We start from the raw sequence: 18,828 nt of genomic DNA, 5'->3' as shown, positions 1-18,828 counted from the left end.
GGGCAATCATCTAGGAATTCTTGACACAGGTATTTTGCCCAATTGAATTGAACCCCCTTGCTACACTGCACAACCAAGCATACCACTGGTGCCTACACTTCACCTGCATGAAACTTTCTCATGATTTTTCCTACCAAAATCTACGTCGCAAACTCCACAGCTTCATCTGAGATGGAACTGATGACATATCCCCTAAACACCTTGACAAACCTGAAGTCACTTTTCATTTGATCTGCGAGCTTTTTCTCCTATGACTTCCCCACAAAATCATCTGCAGGGTTTAAGCCTTGATAGAGAAGCTCTGTGATTCTTTGTATCAACATGTCATCAATGGGGATGGGCTATCCCAGCCAAAGGCACCCATCATGGACCGACACCAACAACTAGCACACACAAATATTGTTAATGATTCTTTGGCTAAAATTCGGGACACACAACATGTTTAACAATCCTACATGTGCAATTTCATACACCCATTTCACTGGTTCAAGTCTTATAAGGCCTGCCTCCTCGTAGTATACCAACTTCAAATACTTATTGGGTGCCAACTATGGAAATTTCTCATGGTCGCCCAAATCCCAATCTTCCATCTTCAGGTATGGTACCCAGGCCAACAATTTGCCCTCAATAGGTACTTCCTATGGTAGCAATGGTGTGAATACCTTGAATTTTACAAAGTCTAGATCCTTAGATACTTTTGAGGTAGGCTTCCGATGTGGCATATACGGCGACAGTCGATAAATTGGCTCTGTGCCTTCTGTGTTGGTATCCTCATACCTCTATCCTCCTATCATCATTCAACTCTTCTTCATCCAAGTCCTAAGTCTCTATAGGCTGTTTGTTTTTATCCATTCTTCCCTTCTGCCTTTGCTCAGTCGGGACCTTCCACGGTGATTTCCGAACCGAGGGTTGCTGCAGTAGGCTTTGGCCTCAGTGACGTGGGTGTTGTAGCAAGGACTGGCGATGTTGTAATCGTGATGTTCCCTAATCCTCTCCTCAAGAAATCTTGTTCAACTTCTTCCTAACTCAGGTAACCAAACATGCAGCAACACACTCGACTCTTTAATCACAAAAACACATAACAATTTCTCAAGAAGAGAAGTGTCCAAGTGGGGAGTGGGGTGTGAAATTTATAACCCAATTAAAATTCAAACTATTCGTTCCCCCTCAAATATTCCTCATAAATGAGGTTTTCGTGGTATATGTTCCCAGATTTGCGCCTTAAAATATTTTCCCCCGCTACTATTAACGAAAAATTCGTTTTCAAATCAACGATAGTTGTTCCAATGGTCACTCTCTAGGCAGGTTGTGTGGTAATTGTCCTTGTGGCATAGCTACATCGTCGCAGCTTCCAGCTACTCCATCTTCCAAAACATCATGCAGCCTTCCTTCTTCGATAAAATTTTTCCTCGGTAGATTATTTTAGTCTTGCGCTCTCTTGCAACTGCCAAAATGTTATGAAACCAGCTCACAAAAAGATAGAAAAGAGAGATCCACGCCTTAGAATTCAGCCTCTTCGAGGGGGCAACCTCCTTTACATTACATAAATGAACAATTCTTGGATGATACAAATGACAAAACCTCCTTTCTATATATAGGAGTCTAAGGAGTCACAATATAATCCAGCCGACCTAACAATAATAATATAAAGCCACAAAAATAACAATAGAGGGATTCTATGGGGCACAGAAATAATAATATGGGGGTAATAGGGGCACAACAATATAAATAAGGGGTATAACTACAATAGTAATGGGGTAATCACTAGTATTATAGGGACCCAACATGCCCCTCTCCTTCAAAAAAGTGTTGTCCTCAACGCTTGAGTAGTTCTGGATACTTCTGCATAAAATTCTCATCCTCCCATGTGGAATCTTCAGCGGATAAGTTCTTCCACTTGATAAGATACTCTGAAATTGATCGATTTCGTAGCTGTCGAGTTCTTGTTTCTGTGACTGCTTCCGGTTCCAATATAATTTTTCCTTCCTCGTCAAGTTCTGGCAATATTGTTTGAACTGGGAGCTTGTCGCCTATAACCTTCTTTAAACATGAAACATGGAAAACTGGGTGCAATCGAGAAGCTGCAGGAAGCTCCAATTTGTATGCCATAGTACCAATCTTTTGCAACACCTTGTACGGACCATAATACTTTGGTGATAATTTATTATCCTTCTTAGCTTGCTTTAGGGACATTTGCTTATATGGTTGTAGCCGTAGGAATACCCAATCACCTACATCAAAACTTCTTTCACTGCGATGTTGATCTGCCTGTTGTTTCATTCTATTTTGTGCCAACACGAGGTTATCCTTTAAGAGTTGGAGGACTTGTTGTTGATGTTCGATGTGATGTTCCACTGCCTGAACCTTAGAATTTTCTCTTAAATATGATGTGATGGATGGTGGTTGATACCCATAAAGTGCCATAAATGGGGTCATTTTTGTTGCTGTATGGAAGGAAGTGTTATACCACCATTCAGCCAGAGGCAACCATTTGACCCATTGTGTCTGTTTATCAGATACAAAGCAACGAAGATATCCTTCCAAACATTTGTTTACTATCTCAGTTTGCCCATCAGATTGAGGATGATAAGATGAGCTATGAGCTAACTGAGTACCAAGACAAGAAAATAATTATGTCCAAAAATTTCCAGTGAAAATGGGATCTCTGTCACTTACAATAATCTTTGGGTTTCCATGTAGCTTTTGAACTGTTTCCATAAATGCAGTAGAAACTGTACTGGCTTTAAATGGATGTGATAATGCACAAAAGTGTGCATACTTGGTAAGTCTGTCAACTACCACCATGATGACACTCTTTCCTCAGACTTGGGTAAACCTGTGATAAAATCCATTGAAACCTCCTCCCAACGTTGGCTTGGAATGGATAAAGGTTGTAATAGACCTGGTGTCTTAATTGTTTCAACTTTATTTTGTTGGCAAACCAAACATTCCGCCACAAACTTTTGAATATCTGATTTAAGGCCATCCAAAAAAATTCCTTCTTAACCCTGTGGTAAGTTTTTAAAAATCCTGAGTGCCCTCCTAAGGGAGAAGTGTGCAATTCCATAAGAATCTTTTGTTTTAGCTGGGAATTCTTACAGAGGTATAAGCGATCTTTGTACCATAACGAATCATTTTGCCAGCTAAATGTATCAGAAGTACTGGAATCTTGTTGTAGCTTTCGAATAAGTGCCCACACTTCTTCGTCATTCTTCCATTCCTCCTTTGCTTCATTTATCCAATCTGGTTGGATAATAGAAATGGCACACAACAATGCTTCCACATCCTCATCCTTTCTTGAGAGTGCATCTGCCACCACATTTTGCTTCCCTTTTTTGTAGATGATTTCAAAGTCATAACCCAACATCTTTGTGACCCACTTTTGTTGCTCTTCAGAGGATAATCTTTGTTCTAAAAAGTATTTAAGGCTATCATGATCCGTTTTTACCTTGAAGTGTCTTCCCATTAGGTAGGGTCGCCATTTCTTAAGTGCATGGAGTATTGCCAACATTTCCTTCTCATAAATAGCTTTGTTTAAAAACTTTCCCTTGATTGGACGACTTTCAAAAGCAATGGGTCTTTCATCTTGCATTAGAACAGCACCAATTCCATTTCCTGAAGCATCACATTCCACAATAAAGGTTTTTGTGAAGTCCGGTGTAGCTAAGACCGGTGCTTGGCACATTGCCTCTTTAAGATGTTCAAAGGCCTTTGTTGCTTCTGGAGTCCATGAAAATGAATCTTTCTTCAATAATGTTGTTAGAGGTGCTGCTATTCTCCCATAATTCTTAACAAACTTGCGATAATACCCTGTCAACCCAAGAAATCCTCGCAGATGCTTTATGGATGTGGGGATTTTCCATTCCTTAATGGCTTTAATTTTGCTAGGGTCTACCTTAACTCCTTCATGAGATACAATATGACCCAAATATTCCACCTCCTGGACTCCAAAGAAACATTTGGATCTTTTTGCATATAATTGTTTCTCCTCCAATAGTTGTAGCACCTTGTCAACATGTTCAACATGATCCTTCCAAGACTTTTTGTAGATTAGTATATCATCAAAAAATACTAACACAAATTTTCTAAGGAATGGTTTGAAAATTGAATTCATCAAACCTTGAAATGTTGAAGGTGCATTGGTAAGGCCAAAAGGCATGACCAAAAATTCATAATGACCCTCATGAGTTCTAAATGCCGTTTTCGGAATGTCTTCAATCTTCATTCTGATTTGATGATATCCCGAACGAAGATCCAACTTGGTGAAGTAAATTGATCCATGCAATTCATCCAGTAATTCATCAATGACAGGAATGGGAAACTTATCTTTAATAGTGAGCTTGTTGAGCTCCCTATAATCTGGACACATGCGCCATGATCCATCCTTCTTGTGCACCAATACTACTGGAGCTGAGAAAGAACTTTGACTTGGTTGAATTATACCAGCCTCTAGCATTTCTGCAACCATACGTTCAATTTCACTTTTTTGGACATATGGATATCTGTACGGCCTGATGTTTGGAGGAACACTTCCTGGAATCAGATGAATAGCATGATCATGATCACGCATAGGTGGGAGACCTTTGGGAGTCTCAAATACCTTGGAATGATTGTCCAGGACTTTTTGGAGATCTGGAGAAATAGATGATTCCAATGTGGAAACATCTAGCGAACATAATTGTGCAATTACACCTCTTTGCTCCTTTTTTAGAAGCTTTGTCATGCCATTAGAGCTGATTATCTTTCCTGGTTTCCCTGCAATACCCCTTAATTCAACTTCCTTTCCTTCCACAGAAAATTTCATGAAAAGTTCTTGAAAATTAAAAGCTATTGTACCCAAGGATTGTAGCCATTGGACTCCTAGTACAACATCAGCACCTCCCATTGGAATGGAAAGCATTGGGCTAGTCAATACATATTCTCCCATGGATAGCTTGATATTATGGCACTTTCCAGAACAATTTATTGTTCCTCCATTTGCAATCATCACTTGACACTCTGGTGCTGGATATAGGAAGCAATTCAATTCTTTTGCTACCCTACAATGAATAAAATTGTGGGTGCTTCCTGAATCAATCAACACTATTACCTTTTTCTTCTTGATTTGTCCTTCTATCTTGATGGTTTGAGGAGTGGTAATTCCCGCCAATGCATTACAAGATATGGTCGGATTTATTTGTTCTTCATCTAGGCTTTGTTCCTGGAATATATCCTCTTCTTTTGACCTTTCTTGCTCCTTTTCTTCTTCCTCTTCACAATCTATGTAGAATAATTTCTTCTCAGCACACTTATGACCTTTTGTGTATTTGCTATCACAATTGTAACAAAGCCCTTTTGCTCTTTTTTCTTCCAATTGTTGTGGTGTCAACCTTCTAGGTTGTGGAAGACTATGGGCAACAACACTTCCGTCTTTATAGTTGTGAATGGTATGCTTCCTAGTTGCCATAATTTTGCTTTCCATTTTTCTTGCTAACCTGAATGCCTTCTCTAATGAATCAGGTTCCCAAAGGCGCACATCATGTTGGATATTATCCTTTAAAGACCCTATGAACACATCAATCCTATGCTCCTCTGGAATATCTTTTACCCTTATGTTCAATTTTTGGAACTCCTCAATGTGCTCCATTATTGAACCCTTTTGTTTGAGACTTATCAATTGGCTAAAAAAAGTGTTGCTTTTTGTATCCTCATAATGTGCTATCAATTCTTCCGTAAAAATTGCCCAAGTGATAAATTGTTTACGAGAACAAAGCCATTGATACCATACAAACTGATTTGGTTCCAAATATAAAGTTGCCATACGTACCTTTTGTGTGTTTTGCACATTATTGAGATCGAAGAATTGCTCCATCTGTAATATCCATGTGGCGGGATCCTTGCCATCAAACTTCCTCATATCGATTTTTGGAATATGGTGATTCTTCGATCCAACATTAGCGTCTATGGAATCATGATTAACATTTCTTTTGTTCTCATCATGAGTTTCCTTTACTACCTTTTCACCATTAGTGACCCTTTCTTGTAGCAACTTCTTCAATTCTTCCATCGAATCCTCCATCTTAGCTTCCATGCCCTTTATCTTAGATTCCACGCCATTTATCTTAGATTCCACGCCACTTATCTTAGCTTCTGTTAGCTTTTGTGAGCGTGACATTTGTTGCACTTGTTCTTGTAATTTTGATATATCATGTAGCATTTCTTCCTCTTCTTCATGAGTCATGCTAGAGCTTTCAGGTTCCTTACTAGGTGTTTGCATTTTCTTTCCTCAGGGCATCAGTTACCGATAATAATGCTTTACTATGCCCTTTGAATTCCGTTAAACCAAGTATACACAAAAATTTAAAAAAAAAAACTACACACCTTTTTTCACTTTATAGAAGCCTGATATTGAATCTGATGTATCTCTGTAATTTCGGATCATCCAATTCTGAAATTGCTACCTGTAGTAGCCTTCTGCGTCCTCTTTCCAATGCCACAAGTCTGAGCCAAATTGGATTCTCCAAGGAAGAGTTATGTGAAATCTCCCACAGTGACTTGCTTTTAGACTGGTTCAGTAGAGCGAACTTGTACGACGTGCCACGAATCACTGTTTCAACCTTTGAATCTGAAACACATATACAAGAAACTACAGTCCGTCCTCTTTCTTTACCTTTTTACGAAATTTCAATCCGATCCTCAGAGCGAGAGTTATGACGATTTTCCCCAGGTCACCTGTTTTGAATGAAATTCAGGAGTCTGCAAAAAGGTCAACTTCCTCAGATCATATCTCCGAAAATATCGCGTGAAAAGCTCTGAAATTCGGACCCAAGGTTCAGTGCCAATTCTTCTCAAATGGGTTTTTTTTTTGCAACTTCTGAAACATCACAGAAAAAAAGTTATAGCGAAAATGCCACGATGACCTGTTTGGAGCAGCGAAACCCTAGAATCCAAAGCTCTGATACCAAATGTTATGAAATCAGCTCACAAAAAGATAGAAAAGAGAGATCCACGCCTTAGAATTCAGCCTCTTCGAGGGGGAAACCTCCTTTACATTACATAAATGAACAATTCTTGGATGATACAAATGACAAAACCTCCTTTCTATATATAGGAGTCTAAGGAGTCACAATATAATCCAGCCGACCTAACAATAATAATATAAAGCCACAAAAATAACAATAGAGGGATTCTATGGGGCACAGAAATAATAATATGGGGGTAATAGGGGCACAACAATATAAATAAGGGGTATAACTACAATATTAATGGGGTAATCACTAGTATTATAGGGACCCAACACAAAAGCACTAAGATTTTCATGTTGTCGTGTAGTCATTGTGCAGAGGCGGGATTGTCCTTGTATACCTTCAACCAGCTTCCATTAATGCTGCCAGGAAATACCTCCCCATTTAGCTTCGCGAGCTAAATTGCACCACCATCCAAAATATCTTTAATTACATATGGTCCTAGCCAGTGCATCTAAAACTTCCCCAGAAATTTGGTAAACTTGTTATCATACATCAGGACCAAATCGCCATTCGTAAAAGTGCACTGCTTAATGTGACGATCATACCATACATTTTCTCTAGCTTTATGTACCTACTGATGAAGTCCAACCAAAATGTGTTCTTCCTCTAATGCAAGAAATTGTGTTAGGCATTCCTCCATTACGTCATGATCTGCCATCTCAGTTACTGTTGGATCCTTAGGCTGGGCACTATGTATTCCATCGACATTGCTACTTCTTGTTCGTAAACTAGTCGAAAGGGTGTTTTCCCAATTAATTTCTTACAGGTAATCCTATATGCCCATAGAACCACTAGTATATGCACATCCCAATCATTCGTATGACATTATAGACCTTTGTGAAGGCATTCTCCAAGATCTTGTTGAAAGCTTTGACAGTGCCATTTGCCTGGGGATGATACGGTGTACTCTTTTGATGGTACATCTGGAACTCTTCTGTTAAAGTTGCAATTGTCTCATTTAAGAAATGTGAACCTCTGTCACTCATCAAAATCTCCAGGCATCCAAACCTTGAAAAAATAAAATCGAATAGGAACTTTGCAGCTGTGTTTGTGCAACAGTCCTTCACATGTTGTGCCTCATCCCACCTGGTTAAGTACTTCATCACAGTGATAATATAACATTCTCTTGTCTTCTTCCCTGGTGGCTGGGTAGGTCCAAAAATTCAAATTCCCATTTATCAAATGCTTGTAGTGTGACTTATGGAATTAATGGAAGGTCATCTCTTCACGATGGTCGCCCAGTCATTTGACATACATTGCACGCACTACAGTATTCCTTCAAATCTTTATGTACTGTCAGCCACCAAAATCCTGCTCGTAGGATATTCTACGTAGTTTCCTTTCCTGCATAGTGTCCTCCAGTGACACCACCATGTGCTTCAACTAGAATACAGTGTCTTTCATTTTCAGGAACATATCAGCATAGAACTTCGTCTGACCTCATCTTATATAATTTCCCTGCAATCACAGAAAAATTTGTAGCCCTGACAACTAATTTGTTCTTCTATTGTGTCATATAACCTTTAGGGGCTACTCTAGTAGATAGAAACTAAATAATGTCTGCAAAATTCTCATTCTCAACCCTAACAGCAAAGAGTTGCGTGCCAGGTAATCCTTCATCAATATGTGTAGGCTCTTTTCCATTTTCAAATTCAAGAAAGGTGGTTTGATCCAGCATTCAACCACCTGGGCTTCACTATCACTTCAAAATCATATTCTTGGAAAAGGAGCAACCATCTACATATCCCCCCCTAATATAGGCTTATTGACTAGGTACTTCAAAGAAAAATGGTTCATGTGCATCTTAAAGTGCGCACCTAGTAGATAATGCCTGAACTTTTGTAGTGCATAAACCATGGAAAATCCTTCGCACTCTGTGGTTGATTAGTTCTTCTCGGCCTTAGATATTTTTCGACTAGCAAAGGCAATTAGGTGATTAATAGCTCCTACCCCTGGTTGAGTTAAGACGGCTCCCAATGCTATACAAGACGCATCCACATGGACATGAAATTCCTTCTTCCAATCCAGGAACACCAGGATTGGTGTCGTAACCATGTTTTCCTTCAAAGTATCTAAGCTCTTCTAAAAATCATCGCCCCAGCAAAATGTAGCATCCTTCTCTAACAACTTCTCCATGGGTGCATTGATCTGCGTGTGTGCCTTAATAAACTTCCTATAGTACCCAGTATGATTCAATGTCACATGTAGCTGCTTTACATTCCTAGGAGGCTCCAGATTGATAATTACGTCAATCTTAGCAGGATCTACGATCAAGCCCTGCTTATAGACTGCATGGCCTAACAATATTCAATGAGGTACACAAAAAATGCATTTTTTCAAGCTCAAGGAGATCTAATACTTCCTACACATATCCAACATCAGGTGCAGAATAGAGACATGTTTCTTGACTAGCCCAAACATGGTCCAATCATCGAAGTAGACTTCCAAAAACTTATTAATGAATTCCTTGAATGTTGTGATAACCACTCTTCAGAAAATCGTAGGAGCATTTTTTATTCTGAAAGGGATGACTTTATATTGGAACCTCCCCCATTTTGTAGCAAATGTATTCTTACTTCTACCCTCCAGTGCAATCTTAATTTGGTTGTATCCCAAGAATACATCTATAAATAAATAAGCTTCATGTCCACCAACATTCTCGAGAAATTCATCTGTAAACGGCATAGGGAATGGATCATGTATGCATGCATCGTTCAACTTCCATAGATCTACATAGATCTTGATATCACTCTTTGTTTTCTTCTCTTGGACCACAATAGGACTAACCCATTCAGATTCTTCTACATGCTCAATTATTCCAGCCACAGGCATCTTATCGAGTTCCTCCCTTACCTTTTCCTTGTATTTGGAATTCAACCAATATCGGCGCTACTTAACCGGATTCGCATCAGGTTTCAGATTGATCATCATCATACCAAAATCTCTTAATATCCCTTTCAAGTTAGAGAAATTAGTTGTAAATAAATCCTGATATTCATGTAATAATACAACGACCTTATCCACTATGTCTTCATCCCAATAGTCGCCAATGTTTACAAATTTTGAATCTTCTTCTGAACCAATGTTTATCTGTTTTGTGCATACCGGTTATGAAATATCAAAGATCTCCACATTAGGACCACCAACTTCACGATCTCCCTATGATTCAAGGATATTAATATTCCACGGATCCTCATCACCTTCCTGCATTGTGACATTGTAACATTCTAAATCATGTTGTAGTTGCATACTCCAGTCAGGTTGTACCCATGTGATAGGCTCTACGGGTGTTTATAAGAGTGCTACTTTAATTTCCTGAAGCACTTCATCGATGCATTCAAACCCATATTCGAAATTGAATGTTAGTAAGAAAATTTTGTTCATCTCATCCCAATCAGCAGTCACGTGTCACAGCTCCATCTCTAAATACCAATTCTTTGGGATAACATCCAGGGTATGAATAAATATATGCACCCACTTAGGTTGAGGTATCTCACCCCACACCTTAGTCCATCACACCAAATATTCGCACGGGCCATCCTTCCCTGTGTATTTTTTAGTGGCCCATAGGGAAAATTTTAAGAACCCCTCCTAAATTTATAAATATAATAAATGGGCGAATCTCCATGGTATATAGGAAAAATGGAAGGCGATTTTATCAATAATATAATATGTATATATCATTTTTTGGCGAATCTCTCACCAGGCATGGCGAATATTTTACTCAATTATAAAATCTTGTAAGATCTTTGTGAATCTTTCACTAAATAATAAAACTTTGTAAATTCCTAGTGAATCTTAGCATAGGCTACATGCTGGTTTAATTCCCCCATTTAAATAGGCTACATTCCAGGTGAATACCATGGGTCAATACCATGTGCCATTTCGGTGAATACCATGGGTCAATACCATGTGCCATTTTTATTTTTATTAATTCTAATATTATGGTTAATAATGGTTTTTTGCATGGTATTAATAACAATCTAGTCCATGGTATTTGTCCCATAGTATTTTGGCCATAGGTTTCACCTAAATATAACCCATTTTTTGGGTGTTCGTAAATATAAGGTGACTTATGGAGTAAATATAAAAAAATGTTTTATTTGTTTACCATACCTCTCGTTTATTTATATTTTTATTAATTTACCATACCTTTTTACAAATATGGTATTTGGCCCATAGGATTCACTTAAATAAAACCTCTTTCTTGAGCCTTCATAAATAGAAGGGGGGTTATGGACTAAATATAAAAAGAGGTTTTATTTATTTACGATAGTCTAGTTTATTTATATATTTATTTATTTACCGTACCTTTTGAGTAAGTATAAAAAGACGTTTTATTTATTTACCATACCTCCACTTTACTTATATTTTTATTTGTTTACACCCTTACATGTATATAAGGTGACTTATGGAGTAAATATAAAATATGTTTTATTTATTTACCATACCTCTCATTTATTTATATTTTTATTAATTTACCATACCTCTTTTATAAATATGGTATTTGGCCCATAGCATTCACTTAAATAAAACCTATTCTTGAAAATGGGCAAATGGATTCACTTAAATAAAACCTATTCTTGAAAATGGGCGAATGAAAGGTTGTAAGCCCTAATTTCAAGGGCTAAATTTACATATTTTACCCTCCCTTAAATAAGGTGGGCTATTTGAGGTGATTTGTAAAAATGTACTATGATACAAAATATTCGCCCACTAAAAATTTAAAACCCCTTAATTTCGCCAAAGGGCGAACATTCGCCCCTAAAATTATCCTTGGTGGCCCAGGTGTTCGCGTAGCCAAATATTAATCACATCATACTTCAAGTCAACTAAATTATCCTTCTGCGTACCCCACCATCTTGTAGGCATAACTCTCAATGTTAGATCTAAGGCCTGGAACGCATGTTCCTCTAGTACATCCTTTTCAAAATGGTCAAGAAAGATATTGAAAATATCCAAGCCATCATAATAGGGTAACTTACCTACCTCAGTAGATATACGGTGTAGCGACTTTGTAAGTTGATTACATCGTAGCATAGAGACCTCATGCAATCGATTCTGCTAGGTTTCAAACTCTTTGTCTGAGTTTGATTGGTAGGAAATGTCCTTCTCCCAGTTGATCCTTCCATCTGCAGTGGGTTTGATCCAATATTCACTTTGCAAAGTTAACTTTTATATGTGCTCAATGTCTTCATCTTCATAATAGTCACAGTTTAGTTCTTTGTATTGCACACCTTCAACTAGATCCAATGGGACATTTACTCTAAGCTCATTCTTTTCCAATACCATGCTTCACTTTTTTAGGTTAATGATTGCATTCATGTCAAAGGCCCAATCAATCCTAAGAAACACTAGGTATGGATTATTTTCATCGACGATCTCAATAACTTTGAAATCAACCACTACTCTTGCACCTTCAATATCTACAGTTACTCCATGCAGGCAGCCCATAAAAATTATATTTTGTTGATTTGCTATGCGCAGCTGAATTGGCGACCATTGTAACTTAGGCTTTCCCATACATTCCCAAGTTTTCTTCAGTAGTAAGTTAGCATCAGAGACCATGTCTAGGATTACCTGATCCATTTCAAAATCATCAATCTATATAGTCAACCGCATATCCCTGCCAGTTTTCTTCTTGCTTTGGTTCAACTTATTGACTGCGCGTTGATCTGGTAATGGCTTATCCCTATTGGCGTAGTTATCTATCATCTCTTGGAGTCCCTCTACTACCTTATGATCCCGTAATAACTTCAAGCGGGTCTACCAAAATGATTTTAACATCGTGGGAATTGAATCCTATGTCACAGTAGCTTCTTCAGGTTTCTCCTTTCGTGAGACTATCGGTATCTAGTTCTGAGACGTAGAAGCACTTGGATCCATAAAACTCTTTCTTGCCTCCATGAACGTATCTTTTTATCTATGTAAATCAAACCCATCATTCTTCTCACCGGATTTTCGAAACCATAAGTTTGATTCTAGTTGTTTTCCTTCAACCCTGTCTTAACCAGTGGCTACACCACTTCGCATCACTATGTTGATATTGGGATCGCCTTCACATGGCTCAGATCTCATCATCTGAATATTCAGTGTCGTTTTTTTTGTTATTCTTCTTCTACGTCTTAGTTATTACGACCAGACAATCTTCTATAACATGATGACGACAATATTGAGAAGAAGGGTACGTTGGATTCTGAAAGTCGTGCACAAAGTTTCTTGGTTCTCCGTAGTTGTAACAAATAATTTGGCCCTGACCTCTTCTAGCTCCTCCTTCTCCTCTTCCCCGTCCATGGAATCCTCTGCGAGCTGTAGGTGAGCCTTGATTTTTTTGTGCACGATTTTTAGCCAGCATTCTATATAGCGAAGTGTTATTCATCATTAGTTTATAGCTTCGACAATTCCTTTCATCATGACCAAAAGATTTACAAAATTTACAAAAACGTTGCTTTGGAGACTGTATAAATTTCTATAATAGGGAACAATTATCTATCGAATGTTGTCCTCATACTTGGAAGATGCTACACTAGGTACTTGCACCGTTGCTTGATCTAGTGGAAGATTTTGGCTTCAGTGGATTAATATCTTCCATAGCTATATAATCTTGGAATACAAGGCACCGATATTTATGATGAACTTCATCCTTGCACTTCTTGCACCAAACTTCAAAATGTTTTTTTGACTTAACCTCCTTTCCCTTCTTCAGATCTTGCTATTCCATATGCATACTTGCTAATTGCAACTGGATCTGTTGAACTCCTATATTTGTATCCTTGATCGGTGAAGCTTCTAGCTTCATCATGATTTCCAACACTTCGGCTTGAGACCCAATCTTCTGCTGAGATAATGGAAATCTTAAGTGAGGTAATAGTGAAGCTATATACCAGTCCCTATGTTGTTTGTTTGAAATCTGAAGGTTATCTTGACTTAGTAAGAAATTTAGTCGCTGATCTATATCCCACACAGACTCATTAACCCTCTGCTTAATCTCCTTGATTTAGGTCACACACTGAACTTGCGACTTCGGCTTCCTTAATACCGCATTCAACGCATCCTTTGTGTTAGCCAATGAAGTATTTGGATGAGTTGTACTGTATATGATGTACCATGTAAGCGCTCTGTCCTGTAGTGTTGTAACTAGTTGTGATTTATTCATGTCATCATCATTGATCTGATGTGCTTTCCACACATCCTCTGCGATGAACCAAAAGTGATCGAGATCCTCTAATCCTTGACCCCTGAATACAGAAATTTTCATTGTATTCATCATACTAAATAGTGGAAGTGGAGGTGGAGGTGAAGGTGTAGGTGTATGAGGGAGAGGCGAAGGCAGAGGTGGAGTGGATGGATGTGGAATTCCATAAGTACCCTGATCTATTATCTGCACCACACCTCTGGGCATACTAGGGCTACTTGTTTCTTCTTCACTTTCGAACTCTCCTAATAAATGACTGTATTCACTTTCAACGAATTTATCTAGATCTACTCTGAATCTCTTTCCACTTCACGTAGATCCAGTCTCACCCCTCTTAAACATTAAGGTAATGGCATAATCCCTTTTTCACACAAAATTATTTTAATCTAGGTTTTTATCGATTTCAAGTACTTACCTCTCAGACCTTTAAAGAATCGTCATTCAGCTTCGCTATAAGACATAGATGTATCTATTGCAAATTTAGTGATGAAACTGCCCAAGATACTATCAATCCAATAATCAAAATCCCTTGTAACCTTATAATCAGATCCTTCAAGACGTTTGACTAATTCTGGATTCCATGCAATAGGATCGACGTGCTTCTAAGTAGGTTCGCTATCCACTAATTTAGACAGCCACTTGTGTAATTCACAAGGGAATGTTGAAAAGAAAACTTCATGTACTTCTATGTAGAGATACCTCTGTAACCACTTTTCTTTTGACAAGCGCAGATTCCTATTCTCCTGAGCTGCAAACTCGTGCAACTTTTGATCTATCCACTTCTCAATTTCCTTCTTAGTTGGTATCCACTTACACCACATCACACATCCCTCAGATAGATCCTAGTCCTGGCAACAAAACCATTTGTTGGCTTGAGGGGGCTTGGACCGAGGTTCAGAGTTAGTAGCACTAACCAACAAACCTTACACTACTGGCCTTTTGGGCAACAGCCCACTTAGAGCAGGCTACAGTCTCACCCAAGGTAGTATTGGGGGATGCTAGAACAAGGCTACTACATCCAGAAGGCTATGTGATGTCGGGTTAAGGTGTTTCTCCAGTCCGAGACCTGATCTAACCTTTATGAACCCTTATCCCGAGAATTCCCAAAATTTAAATGATTTTTAGTTAAACAAGGTTATTAACTTCGCGTAAACATATAATCATGCATAAAATCACATATAATATTGCATTTAGATCTTCACAGAACAATAGATACGAAAATATAGATAACTAGCATTCAAGTGCAGATAAATACTAAAAACACTTAAGTGTACAAATTGGACACAGAATTACTTCAAATATTCTTTATTACTTCAGATCTTTCGTATATAAGATTTCCAGATCCTACACACACAACTGCAGAGGCCCGTTTACTATGTTGCGGACTTACCAAGGTCTCCGCACACTCAGCTGCAATGGCCTTCCCCTTCACCAAAAATACAAAAAGATCATACCTTTATATACTCAAAACATATTAGATTTGATTTATCTTCTTCTTATATACTCGCTAAGGCATCCTTTTATATACTTTATCCTGTTACAATACCATGGTCTGCAAACCATGGTCAGAGCTCAAAACAATACAAAAACTAAGGGGATTTGACCTTCCTAAAGCCCCTTGACTCCTAGTGACCTGCGCTAATCGCACTCTGCTCCTCAAAATGTGGAGCCTTTACAATATCTTATCCGACAAAGACATATTGCTTACCTTTGCACGCTATCACAGTCAAGGCGCTATTGTACTACCCACTTTTAGGACTCCTACTCGAAATGGTCTGAGGTCTAGATGGTACTTCTTACCAGGGAGATCCCCTAACATGTTGGCGGGTCTAGCACCGTCAACAGGTTAATAAACATTGTAGAAAGAATGGTCACATTGAAGGGTGTAACGAATATCATCCAGTGGTAAGAAAATCATTGTAAGTTATTGTTCTTCTAATGAATGAAACTTAGTAACAACAATATTATATTGAAATTATAGAAACACAAATAGTAATAAACAAGCAAACTCTACTTACTAATACAACTACAATGATATTTGCTAAAGAGGATGACCCTTCCTCCTTGACAGGGAGTTGGGAGAAACTCAAAGTCTGTAACATAAGATTTCATGACGCCAATAATGAATTTAATGAAATTTCATTAATCAATATTTCGAAAGTACAGATGCAATGAGCTAAAGAAAAATAAGAGATAACCCCCATCCACAGGCACCTCCCTCATTTTATAATTAATGAAACAACAATATATATTTATATTAATTATATATTTTCATTGTCATGGCATCTTAAACATGGAGAAAAGAAATTATCAAGTGGAGAAAATAGAAGATATTTTGAAATATGGCATGGAGAATGGCTTCAAAAGAAAGTGTGTTGTTTATGAAACACTTGTTGCTATAGTACAATTTTTTGTTTATTCAATCATGTATGTTTTACTATATAAATTTAGATATACTTATTACACTTTATTTCTATGTTTGTAGATCAAACATAAAGAGATCACATATCAAAAAAAAAATTAATCAAGAAAATATTAGGTTAAATAGTCCAAGTACAATATCATCTACAAATGATAAAGAATTGAGGCATGCAAACAAATTGAGTGGTGGAAATCTTTCAAAAACTTTATTACATCTTCTTTTGCTAGAATCATTTCTTGGATCATTACAAGGCCATACATATATCTATCAATAATCATGTGTAAGGATTTTGTTTCATGGGATATCCTAATCCATATATATTGAGAGTAAGGAATTTCATTGACATTTTGGGCTTACATACTATAATATATCTCTATTATGTATTTCTAGGTTAGATTTAGATAAATCTTATTTGTTAACCTAAGTAAGTTGGATGTTACATATGTCAGGGGTTGGAATCCGATTTTATTCTTGCATGGTCTACATCCTTTGTTTTCTTCATAGCGAAATTCATTTGGTAAATTTTCTAGAACCTAGGACAAAGACCTCATCAAAGTTTGAGCTATTCTAGCTCTCGTGGCACTTTCCATAGTATCTTTTAACTATTTACCGCTTTGAGATCCCTATTATTCCAAATGTTTCTCTTCCATTGAATCTTTCTCTTGAGAGGCTTCCATTCTCAGCCTCTCCATGTTAGATTGTCTTGGTTTACTTCTTTTAGTATTTTCCATTCACTCATGTACCATCAATAAAAATTTGATTGTTTCGACTCCTCTTCTCTTTAGGATGTTTCAAGTCATTTCTCTTGGATTGTTCATGTTTAAGCTTAAAAACCATCTGCATTTCCTGTTATATATCTCAATTCTGCAGAGCACGGAACAAACTTTGTTTTAAAACAGAGTATTTTAGAGTTACTTGTAAACATAGGTTGGGTTCTCTAGGATCCTTAACCTAATGAGAATGGAAGTTTTTTCCCAATCAATCACGTGAAGGAACCTAGAAAGCTACCTCATAATGCAAATGATTTTTGGTTTTCATACTGAATTGATATCACTTTGGAAGCTCCGTACGATCAAGAATCCACTTAATTTTTCTTAGTTTTTCTCACTACCATTCCTACTTGTAATTCTTTGTGCACTCTAGACAGAGCTTTCTCATTTATTTTTAGAGAGTAATATCATGTGAGAATTTTCAAAACAATCTTTATTTGCCTCAAAATTCATGAACATATTACACTGATTCAACGTGCTTTTACAGTTGGAAACATTAATCCTAACCACGACATTAAATACACTGACAACAACCATACTTGAAAAGTAAATTTTTGCAGGTTTCCAACCATACTTGCAAAGTAAATTTTTGCAGGTTGCAAATGTTATTTGCAGGCTAAAGGACAAAAGTTCTAAACAGGAGTACGAGTTCTCCATTCAGCAACACACATCAATAATTTAAGAGAAAATGGAAATTTAATGAATTTTGGTAAATATGTATGGGAAAACATTCACTCTGCAACTATTACCTACACTCTATAGCACCTGCAAGATCAAAATATCATTTACTATGTAAAATCGCCCCTACTATGTCTTAATATTTTTCTCTATTATGTATTAATGAGTCAAAGATATATGTTTTGATAAATATGTATGAATAAGTTTTTAACATAGTTGAGAGGGTGTAAGTGAGAGGTCAAGAGGAGAAACTCGTGGAGAAAATTTTGGTGGGTTTGTGAAAACAAAAGTTACTGGCTTTTACTGTTTACTCTGCAATGCCTAGTAAAGTGTAAACCATCATAAGAATTTTTATTTACTTGGTGAAGGAGTGCAACCTCCATGTGAATGTATTTCATGCATTAATAATTATAAGGCAAATTTTTTAGTGTTGCTCCATTTTACTATGTTTTACTATGTTTTGTTGTGCATCAATTTTATGTGTTTTTTAAAGCTCTGCTCAGTTGGGATTTGTTCACCGCAAACTGAAGATTTGATCTCTGAAACTAATTTTTTGAGGGAAACTCATCTCCTATGCCCCCTGTAATTTCTTTCACGTGGTATCAGTGTAGGTTAGACTCTATTAGTGTAAAAACAAGTTTTTTAACTGGAAATTAAAAGGTTATTTTGAAGGTAGGATTTTGGAGCGTATTTTACTAACATGGAGAAAGATTTTTTACAGCGAGAAATGGCAGCATCAAACACAACTTGACTAAT

This window comes from Pinus tabuliformis, chromosome Q (genome assembly GCF_031772625.1).
Source record: "Pinus tabuliformis cultivar Carrire ecotype Pingquan chromosome Q, CPIR1, whole genome shotgun sequence".
Lineage (NCBI taxonomy): Eukaryota > Viridiplantae > Streptophyta > Pinopsida > Pinales > Pinaceae > Pinus > Pinus tabuliformis.
Note: the sequence above shows the minus strand (reverse complement) of the source record.